Source organism: Rhopalosiphum maidis, chromosome 1 (assembly GCF_003676215.2).
Source record: "Rhopalosiphum maidis isolate BTI-1 chromosome 1, ASM367621v3, whole genome shotgun sequence".
NCBI classification, from domain to species: Eukaryota; Metazoa; Arthropoda; class Insecta; order Hemiptera; family Aphididae; genus Rhopalosiphum; species Rhopalosiphum maidis.
In genome coordinates, this window is record NC_040877.1 from 89,026,606 (window position 1) to 89,037,849 (window position 11,244).

At 33.2% G+C, this 11,244-nt stretch overlaps 1 non-coding gene and 1 pseudogene across 1 annotated transcript; one reads left to right on the top strand and one right to left on the bottom strand.

Moving 5' to 3' along the window:
* Positions 1-994: 994 nt before the first annotated feature.
* LOC113557700 lies at positions 995-2,250 on the top strand (annotated as a pseudogene).
* A 3,453-nt stretch (positions 2,251-5,703) lies between these two features.
* Positions 5,704-5,822, bottom strand: LOC113559474. The gene has a single exon (XR_003405977.1). It is a non-coding gene; the product is annotated as a 5S ribosomal RNA (ribosomal RNA).
* Between the last annotated feature and the right edge of the window lie 5,422 nt (positions 5,823-11,244).

Below are 11,244 nucleotides of genomic sequence, written 5' to 3' on the forward strand. Positions count from 1 at the left end.
AATATTTTAAATTAACACACTTAGTTATACGTAGTATGAATAAAATATAAGAACTATATAGTTACGCACAGTGGTAATTGTGTCATCGTCTCCGGTAAGATCTATAATTATGATACCTGTAATATCATCACCTCGGATGACACTTTCTTTGTTATTCCAACGATATGCGTATGAAACCGTTGGATCACAATTCCAGGCGATCACATTTTCCAAATGTCCAGCATGCTATACGGTTAAATAATGAGTAAAGTATTTTGTGATTTTGTTAAAAAATACATATTATATTGAAGATTAGGGAGAAAATCATATTTATAAACCAAAATGATAAATTATATAACTTATATTATAATTACTAAGCCAAGTTAATGATTGTCTCGTAGTACTTACTTTGTCTACAACGTTTATTGCGTAAATGAACTCATCTTCTTCGACTTTGTCAGAAAAATCCTGAGAGAAGTTTAGATCTAAAGTTTCTAAATCGTTATAGATATTCATATTCACTACCGACTCATTATTACTAAGATGGCCCGATAATATACCATCGTCTGGATTTCCAGACATGTGAGCCACTACGCCCACATAATCAAATGCATCCACCTTAAATAAGTTCAGATAGATTTTTATCAAGTAGAATTAAACAAATAGTCAGTGGGTTTAATAGGATCTGTGAATTTTCTTATGTCATAATATTTAAAAAAAAAAATAATAATAATTTAAAAATGTAAGAAAAATGTTAAAAAAATATATTTCATGACAAGATCAATTAAATAATGTTTTGGAAAATTGTACTTAATAACTAGGTGGCGTATACTGACCGGAAAAAAAAAATACATTACAAAAAAAAAACAATTGATATTAGTGTACTTAATAATTCATAGTTTAATAAATATATTTTCAATTATTTTTTATTTTAAATTATTTTGGACGTTTTAATACATTTTTGTATCAATTATGATTAGTTTCTTTTTTTGTATATAAAATTAATTTTAACTGAATGGTACTTGTCACTGGTACTTACTTCGTGGTACTCGAATTCATCGAGTGGCACCACAGGACGTTCGCTGCGATCAGTGGCGAGTTCTGCAGAACTAGCAACGTACTCATTGAACACTGTGACCGAATTACCAATACCGTTGTCATGCGAAATTTCTGTAGCATAGAACAAAATAATGAATATTTAATATTAAAAGAAAACGTTTACTTCGCAGGGCCGGATTGAGACCTAGAAACTTACCGAGCACAATAATTTTACCTGCCCAGTTAATTTAGATAAATATTTTAGCGAGCGGCCCGTGTATCATAATAATCTTGCGGCCCAACGCACTTAGCGCGGTAGCTCGCCGTCCCAATTCGGGACTATTTACATTGGTTCATACTCACATTGCCAAATTCCAATTCGCCGACAAATATACCAGTTTTAAAATATTTTTAAAATATTCCCTTTTCGCCGACAGTCTACTCAGTCTAGTTTGCTGACGTCTTGGTTCGCCGATAAATTATTAATAAAGTTTCAATTTTTCCGATTCGCCGACAGTGGATGGTACATTTAAATCCGCCCCAAAATTATTTATGCATATATATATATACATATATTACACTGTTTTGTAATGGGCGTTATGGTGCCAATGGTTATGGTATGTTATCATTTCAAAAATTAATATATATAAATTCATATTTTTATACTTATACATTATAATATATTACATTCATATAATTATTTATATTTAGGTTTATGCTCTTTTACCGAATAAAAGCAATAATACTTATAAGAGAATGTTCAGTATAATTAAAGAAGCTGCCTTGCGAAATGATTTGGCTTTTAAACCAAAAACATTTCAAATTGATTTTGAAATAGGAACGATTGTTGCCAATAGAGATTTATTTGGATATAACACAGAAATAAAAGGATGCCTTTATCATTTTGGGCAATCTATATGGCGTCAAGTACAAAAAGTTGGATTAGTGTACGATTATACACACAATAATGAAGTAAAAAACTGTTCGAAGAATATGCGCCTTAGGTCTGTATATAATAATATATCATAGACTACTTTTATTCGTATTTAGTATGTCTACTGACAATGTGTAACAACCATTTATACATGACAAATTTGTATTTATTTTCATTTTTTAATAAGTCGGCGAACTGGGGTGTCGGCGAATTGGGATTCAGAAAATTGTGTTTTGGCGACGTGGAAAGTTACGGTTTACATGTACGATGTACTTACCTTCGACAACAAGGGATTTTAACGTTTTTGGGATGTAGTTTTCATCATCGTCGTCTTCAATTGTCATGTGCTTACGCTTATTACCCATTGTAGAGGTAAACTGTAGGCACGAAATTCAAAAACTATTAATTAATCGTATTTTATTTGTTACTGAAATATAATCAATTTTACAGATAGAATGATGCTAATCTGCAGAGTTCAACTGAAAAGTATGTGTTTATTCTTACGTCGAAACCAACCGATTGTTTTCAGCCATCCACAAAATAAACAATTATGATCGTATTTATTTTATTATATTATTTTACATAGATTTACGCTTATAAAAAATATCATTATATATTTGAATCACACGTGAATATCTGTAATTTATAAATTACACTTAACAGCATTAATTTTTTATTGTATAAATGTTTGTAAGTTTCGACATAATAGGTAAGTATAGACAGTATCGCGGTACATATATAACATATCGTTCATAGGTAGAATACCTATAATATGTCAATATATACTTATAATATGTATCGTGTTACAGTTAAGAAGTATAAAGAAGCTTTTTTATTGATTATTCGTATTGATTTCAAGTAACAGTCAAGTCAAAGCAATGTGTGATTTTGAGTCATTCGCCACCCCCTCACGACTCTGACTGTAGTAGCTTGTACTGTCTACGCAGTCAACATTCATCCCTTGCGAGCTCTCTACCCTTTTTTAGGTTTAGTAGCATAAACAGTTCGTAACGGAGAGCATATACTTGTAATATTTAATATTATTCCAGTCCGTATTATATTATTATTATTATTATTAACGGAATAACGACGTTTGCCCGCGATAGTTGAATGATATGCCTATGATGATAGTACATATTAATATAGTTAATTTACATTGTAATACATCGACTGCAACAACTAGGTACACCAGGCTACTGATATTTCATAATTATAACCCCCGAAAGCGTCGAACAGGAGCAGAACAGAACAGATCGTTTTCGAAATATTATTATATATCTCACTATAATAAGTGTAATCTATTATAATATAGGTAAATAAGTATAGGTGGTTCTATACGGGCGTAACACGTTTCCACCAAAAGTGGACCTTTCCCTTTTCCGCCAATATTAGTTTCCACCAAATGAGATTCACTTAACTTAATAACGTTTTCACCAAAACAATTTTTATATTCCGCTTATATTAAAACCTTTAATACAGTAATAAGTTTATTTAACATACTAATACTTAGTTTAAAAAAATGATATATTATAGTATATCTACTTTATCAGTTAAGCTGTTATATATATGTGTATTGTGTACTCGTATATATACATATAATTGGATGATATATTTTTTTTTTAATTGTAGAATATACTTTTTGTGAGTTTTTCGGATTGATGTAAAATGCATAAATACACATATTATCAATGTACCTATATCGTATATTGTACGTTTATGGTATTTGATTGTATTTTAAACCGTTGTCGTATTTATTACCTTTTTTTATGTTGACGGGATTAACGAAACAATATTTTATGAACAAGTGAAAAAGTTGCACAATTTAAATTGCACATTACAACTAACTGTGTGTTCAAATAAAATGTGTTATAGCTTTTAATATAGAAGCGTACATAGGTAGTATACAATTATTAAACGTGGTATATTATCTTATTTGGTAGAAACGGATATTAATGAAAAAGGGAAAGATACATTTTTGGTGGAAAACGGGTATCGCTGTCTATACAATAATTATTAAAATAATGGGCTTATGCGACGTCATAAATATATTATACTAAATGCCTAGGAAGAACTTATACCTATTTAAACTATCTAAACCTATACCAAATTAAAGAAATATAACAATTAAACATTTAAATGTACATTTAGACCAATGGTTTTCATGCTGTATAATGTATATAACGTTTATAAGGTATACACGTCTATGTGCGATCACTGTTTTTTTAAACAGCAACGATTCGCTAACCAAAATTTATTACCAATTTTAAAATTTTTCAATAAAATTATTTTATTTTTATATCTCATTTACATATTATGTTATTATAGTTATTACTTAATACTTATTATCTATAATAATTATTGCTAATTAAGAATCTATACTTATCTACATATTATTATGAATTTTCTTGGGTTGAGGACTTCTAGTTTTTTTTCTCTAGTTTTAGTTTGTTTAGAAAGGTCGCAGAACTCGCAGAACAATGCGAGTGATGTATTTATTTTGTATAACACTGAATTAGGAGGTTATATTTAAAAAATATGTTTGTATTGATGACTCACAAAAGTACTTATAACAAGTAATCTATAGCTAGATGTTGCTGTAAATTTGACATTGTGAGATTTCCTATCTTGTTTTTAATTCATTATTTAGTAGCATTATTTTTTAATATTTGAATTAAAATGTACTTCCGATATAAAAACATTAAAAACTATAAGTATGTATTGCTGGCTGCTAATATTGATAATTATAATATGTATAATGTTGAAATACCAACATAATAATAATATTATTTATTTCGGTCGCATAGCAGTTTATTGTTACAAAGAATACCTACGTCCAATAACTTATTATTCTGTTCTGAATGTATATTGTTATAATAATATAATGTAAATTTATCGTGAAATATATTAACGTATATTATAAACTAAATACCTAATCATTAATAAAGCAAAATAATATTACGCCCGACGTCGAAAACCGATCGCCGTCTGCTGCGGCCTGTCCAGCGATGCTGTCGAATTCAGCCAAATCTCTTGATTCACTTGCAGATGGCCAGCCCCAAAAAGTATGCCGTGATTTCTTCGATTCAATGTCAAAACAATATGGATCGGTTCCCAATATTGTACTGATGTCTGGTGCAGGCGATGCGTTGAAGGTCCGACCATCGTCATCATCGGTATCGACGCAGCTAGTATCTGCGGACTCGACCAAACCGGACGCCGCGAAGGGTGACTTCACTCGTCTATTACCGAGGAAACCATGGAGTTCGATGCCGAACATTCACATAACGTTTATTGGTGAAACCGGAGCAACCGAAATTGAGTGTATTCCTATGAAAGTTATAGTAGCCGAGGTTGAAAATGGAACAAAACCGGCCTATGATTTGCATGTTTATTCAGATCCAATAACCGGCACCAACCATGGAACCACCACTGAACGTAGACGCCGTTCGTGGTGGAAACGTACAAAAAAATTCGTACGTCGATTGTTTTGTTGTGCGTAATATAGCCTATAGTTTAAAATATAATACAATGTGGTTATTTTAACTTGTACGCAGTTATAAGTTAAGTATATATATTATATATATTTGAACCTAGAAAAGTTCCTTATGGCTTAACGGTTTAGGTTGGGTAAAAATATTTTTATATTGTGTAATTAAAAAATTTTAAAAAAAAACTTGACAAAGATAAAAAATATCTTAATATTTTCAAGTTAAAATTGGAAATACATATTGAATTTATTAAAATATAAAAAAAGCCAACGGCACGTAGTGTTCCCAAGCGGTCACCCATCCAAGTACTAACTACGCCCGACGTTGCTTAACTTCAGTGATCGGACGAGAACTGGTGTATTCAACGTGGTATGGTCGTTGGCGATGTCTTCTTAAAAAATAATAGTAATTAAATACCGTAATGTTAAAATTTTTTCAGAGTGGTACAAGACGAAAACTGAATTCAGTTAATTTTCAATATTTTTAAAAAAAATACTAAAAAGCAAACACGACACTAAACATAGATATATAAATAGAGTTTTTATTTTACAGTAAAACATGCTTACCTCATACCTACTTATCATATACTAATTTAATACTATCGGTAAGTATTGCCGGTATTGGTAAAATAGGAGAGCCGACTAAGCCGAGAGTCATACCTCATAAGGGTATTTACGGTTATAAATAAAATCGAACGGAATAAAAACAATTATTAATAAATACTACGAAAATTAATATATATTTATACGATACTGATACACAAACTACATTATCAATAAATTAATCAATTAAATATTAACAATATTTACACATCTATAACAATATAGTGAAACATAATATTAATTTCCAAGTTACTACCTCATAATAATAATATACGAAATATTTCTCCGTGTTGATCCATTTAGTGTAAATAATTTTTTTTTTTTTTTTGTATTGGTCAGGGCCTCGGGGGCCCCAAATAAATAACGATTATATATCATGAAATATGACAAATGCTCACTTGGACAATTTTTTGGAGGGCCCTAAGCTATAGCTTGTGTAGCTTATACTAGTTATACATAAATCTGCACTAGCAGATATACATTCATATTTCATAATATACCATATACCAAACGCAAGACTGTTATACGAGTCTAAATACACTATATTAAATGTACTAACTATATTAAATATTAGTGTGTCCCGGTAGGTTAGGCGTAGGTCATATAGGTAAGGGGAATAGGTTTCGAATCCACCACAGGGGGTACGGTACGTTAAAAAAAAAATGCGGCCTTAATATTTTTTTTTTATTTTTTCCGCACATCACTTTGTGCACTCTAAGTGAAGTCGGAGCGCTGAAATTGAGAGTCTCTATCTGATTGCGTATGGAAGTTACAATGTGACGAAACATAGAACATTGTTTTGCGACATCGCATTCAGTAACTTCACAGGTAGGAATATTAACGGTGCCTACAACATCTCCGCGATACCCATAGGGCATTAGGTACTAATATTAAACTTCACATTACACAAAATAACTGCTATATAACATCCCTGAGAACCTTTTTTGAACACAGGGGCATTAATTAATATTAATGTAAGGTATTTAGAATAATACAAATATATGTGTAGGCATACGGTAGCCCAGTGGAGACCAACCGCGGTAAGGCATACAGGAAGTAAAGAACCGCTGAACTGATTGAGTAAATTAGGATCTGGAAAAAATAGGAACGCTAAATTAGCAAAAGAGTATGCTCGATCAAAAGGCAGAAGAGGTGGTAGAAAAAACGTTTACATAAGATTTGTGTCAGTTGTGATACCAAGAAGAAAAAAGGTAGGCCAGTAGGTACAGTTCAGCTGTACATTAGGTATAGAGTGGGTCACTTTAATAGGTGTGTAAAATTTGGTTTCAATGATAATATAATGATTATATTTAATAATTATAGCAAAATTACACATCATAATAATTATAATAATATGTGCACTTGCTCGACATCGTCAATTGTTTATATATCGAATAAATGTGCGGAAATAGGTAAATCGAATGAAGTATATTGAAAAATAAAATGAAAAAGACCACTTAAAAGTTTAAAACGGGTACAACATGAATCGAAATATTCGAAATCTTCGTTAAACCGTTATAATGTTAATATAGAACTAATTTATCTAAATAAATAATAATAATAATGTTTAAAAAAATATACGGGCCCGCGAAATCCTATATAATGTCGGCCGATTAGAATTGTTGACGAACGCGGTGGTAGTCGCTGGCTAGTAATAAACAACACCGTGGGCTCGTTGTCCGGGTGATCTGTCACGATGTACGAAAAGATAAACTCAATAAGCTTATTAACTATCCAGACGCCCAACGTGTCACACGCATTAATTTTCGCACTAATATTCACTACATTTTCAACATGGCAGTCGAGAACTCTGCAACCATTCCAACGTTCTTGAGAGAACTGGTGGAAAACGTTATAGAAAGAGTTACGGACGAAACGGCAGAGATGGACCAAACTGGTGCACAGATGGACCAAACTGGTGCACAGATGGACCAAACTGGTGCACAGATGGACCAAACTGGTGCACAGATGAACGAAACGGCAGAGATAGCAGTCGTAATCGGTGATGTGATCGAACAAGTTATAATGGCCGTATGCGAATCGGAGGGCGCGGACGGTGATAAACACCGAGAGGAGCCGGACGCACAGAGGAAGACCAAACGTGTTTCCCGCTGTCGGCGGCGACTGGCTGCGGCGTGGAAACACGTAAAGCGCGCCGTGTTGCGCGCTTGTTGCGTCCGCGCGGAATAGCGGCGACGGTGAAGACCAATAATGCATATGACAGGACGACGGCGATGACCAAGGGCGAGGGGGGGGGAATACGAGAAGGCGGGTAAGTCACCTGTGCACATTTCACCAGATCACTTGCGGGCGCAAACGGGTTCGCGGTCGTCGAGAGCTCGTGGGGGATCTCCGTGACGCGGTCTACCCTCTGACGGTGGTGAGGGCGCGCCCGGACGCCCAGGTAGTGCGGAGCCATAAACTCCCGCGGCTAGGCGGTCGGGCCTCTCACGCAGTGACGGTAGACACGTCGCGAACCCAAGCGGACGCGTCCGCGGCACTCGTTTGCCCGCAAGACCGATCGGAAGAATTGTGCGCAGGTGAACTTTTAACACCGAATCACGTATCCCCCCCCTCATCCTTCGTCATCGCCGTCGTCCTGTTATATGCTTTTTTTGTTTATATACCAATATAACTGTTTTCCATATATCTATATTGTTTTTTTATTTAAATATTGTTTTATATTCCCTAATTCTCAAGTCGTGCTTAGAATAGCTACTGTACTTACAATTTCTAAGAAATTTGTTCTGAAACTCTAATCTTTGCCGGAAATGATTGTTTCTATCATCTTGTTGTACACCATGTCTAAGTAATTTATTATCATTTTTACAAATATTTTTTTATGATAACATTATAGGTTTACATTTTTTTTTAAATATTCATTTCTTTATTTATTATAAATTATTTTAAATACACCGTGTACATTTTTCAAATGTTCATTTGAATGTCGGCAATATATATTAAATGTTATTAATTCACAAATTCACCAATTCTCCTACGAAAAAACCTATCATGTATTATTAAATAAACACCCAATTACATGGATATAGTACTGTGCGACACAAACGTCGTCAAGAAACACTTTTATGCACTTTTAGCACAACCCGTTAGATACAGAGAACAACAAAACAATATAAATACGATAAAATACAATAATTTATTGTATCAAAAAAAAACAGTATTGTATATCGATAAATGGGCTTCGAATCAAACATCGGTACTCTACGGAATACAATATAGGTAGTGTAAATTTAAGCAAAAACAATAGAATATCGGCGTCCGCGATCCTATGTGCGAGAATAAAAAAATCGAAGGAAAATGTCCGGAGGACCGTCATCGGCAGTCGTACTCGTTACAGCGATCGCGACCGCTACGAACGCAAACGGCGGAAAAGCCGTATACGTACGGCTTTCGAAAAACGCACATCGCGCGAGTACGAAAAGAACGGGGTTGTCGGTTTGGAAAAACTGTCTTAAAATACTGTGAATGTGAAAAGTGGAAAATTTTCGAAAAATCACGACATTAGAAATAACATTATAACAATAATAATAAACAATATAATTGACCGCACATAAACCATATCTAGGGTAAGTATATTACTACAGGACATAGCCCATAGACCTTTTTTCTATGTGATCGCTGCGATCCTGGTTATCGTGAACGTGATTATTATTAGCGTTTTATTGTATAAGAAGAAAAAGAAGAAGAAGAAGAAGAAACGTCAAATCTGTCAGTGTGATTTCAATAAATTTTACTACTCACTTTGTAATAGCAATTGGCCACAGTTAAGCTAATTGATCATTTTTTAAAGGAAATGTCTAAAAAAAAAATATTCATAAATTAAGTGCTTATAAATAACAAATCTAACTACTATATTAACGTGGATAAATGTATTAACAAAAAAAAAAAAAAGTGTTGTATAATCGACAATTACTATACGTTACAAACACTCGAAAAAAATTAAAATTTTTGTAATGTGTACAATGTTTCGAACAGATTCGTATGTCATTCAACGACGTCGCAGCCACCGAATAATCGGATCAGAAGCGAATCGCACGCGTTGTCAGATCATTACAGTGGCACACGAGACGGGTAGCTCAAACGAGAGCGATACACTCGTAACGCGGAACTCTGACGAGTCACTGGAACCATATGCCATCTGCTCACTAGATCTGACGTACGCGCGACTCGTCATTTCTGCGGAACGTAACCAACCGTAGCCCTGCGCATGTCGTCAATGACGATACGCACAGGGAAACGGGGTTTTACGAATATACGTTCTGTTTGGGAAACATACTTGAACACTTACGAATAACGTATTCCTATGAGTGTCTGTGTATGGCATAATAAGGGAACAAAAAAAAAAAAAAATGAAAAATATGTATATGCAACGCACCAAACACTGTCCGAAGGTGTCAGACTTATTTAATCAGCAGAAAAATCCGATGTCGAATTCTGTTTGTGCACAAAAGAGATTGAGCTAAAGAAATGTTAGAGCTGCGAATAGTAGATATAAATAAAATGACTATTTAATAATTAAAGCAATACTCGTATAATGTGTAAGCAACATAATATACTAAAAATCAAAAATTATTTGACAAAAAATAAAGACACCAGATGCCTTTCCTAGTCGCGCAAGTCTGCCCGGGGTGGGTCTTGCTACGATGGAGGAAAGACAGGGAATGTGAATACTGGTCGTTTCACAGGGCTTTTTATACCCGGTTCATTAGCGATTACACAGGACTGGTCTCGTGTTTTGTAACAGATAACGAGAAACCGTCGAAACCCCAATAATGCAATCGCCGATAAACGCACAATTTAAATAAAAGTTATTATAAAAATAATATAATTATAATAATAATAAAAATATTAATAACAATAATAAGATAAAAAATAAGAAACATGATAATTAGAGCAATAATCCGTGACCTTCTTCTTTTTTTTTTTCATTTATATTAATTCATAATAATTCAAACAAAATAACATTCATATTCCATACCCAAATATTCCATAAAAACATCCAAATATCATATTTTTTTTTTGAACACTGATGAGTATGAAATATATAATTATTTTCTCTTTAGAATAAAACCATCAAACTCTCTCACATATTATTATTTATTATTACTTATTAGTGATTGATTCGTTTTTCTATCATTTATTACAATATTGTTCAAATTTCTCTAAAACACTCCCTAATTCA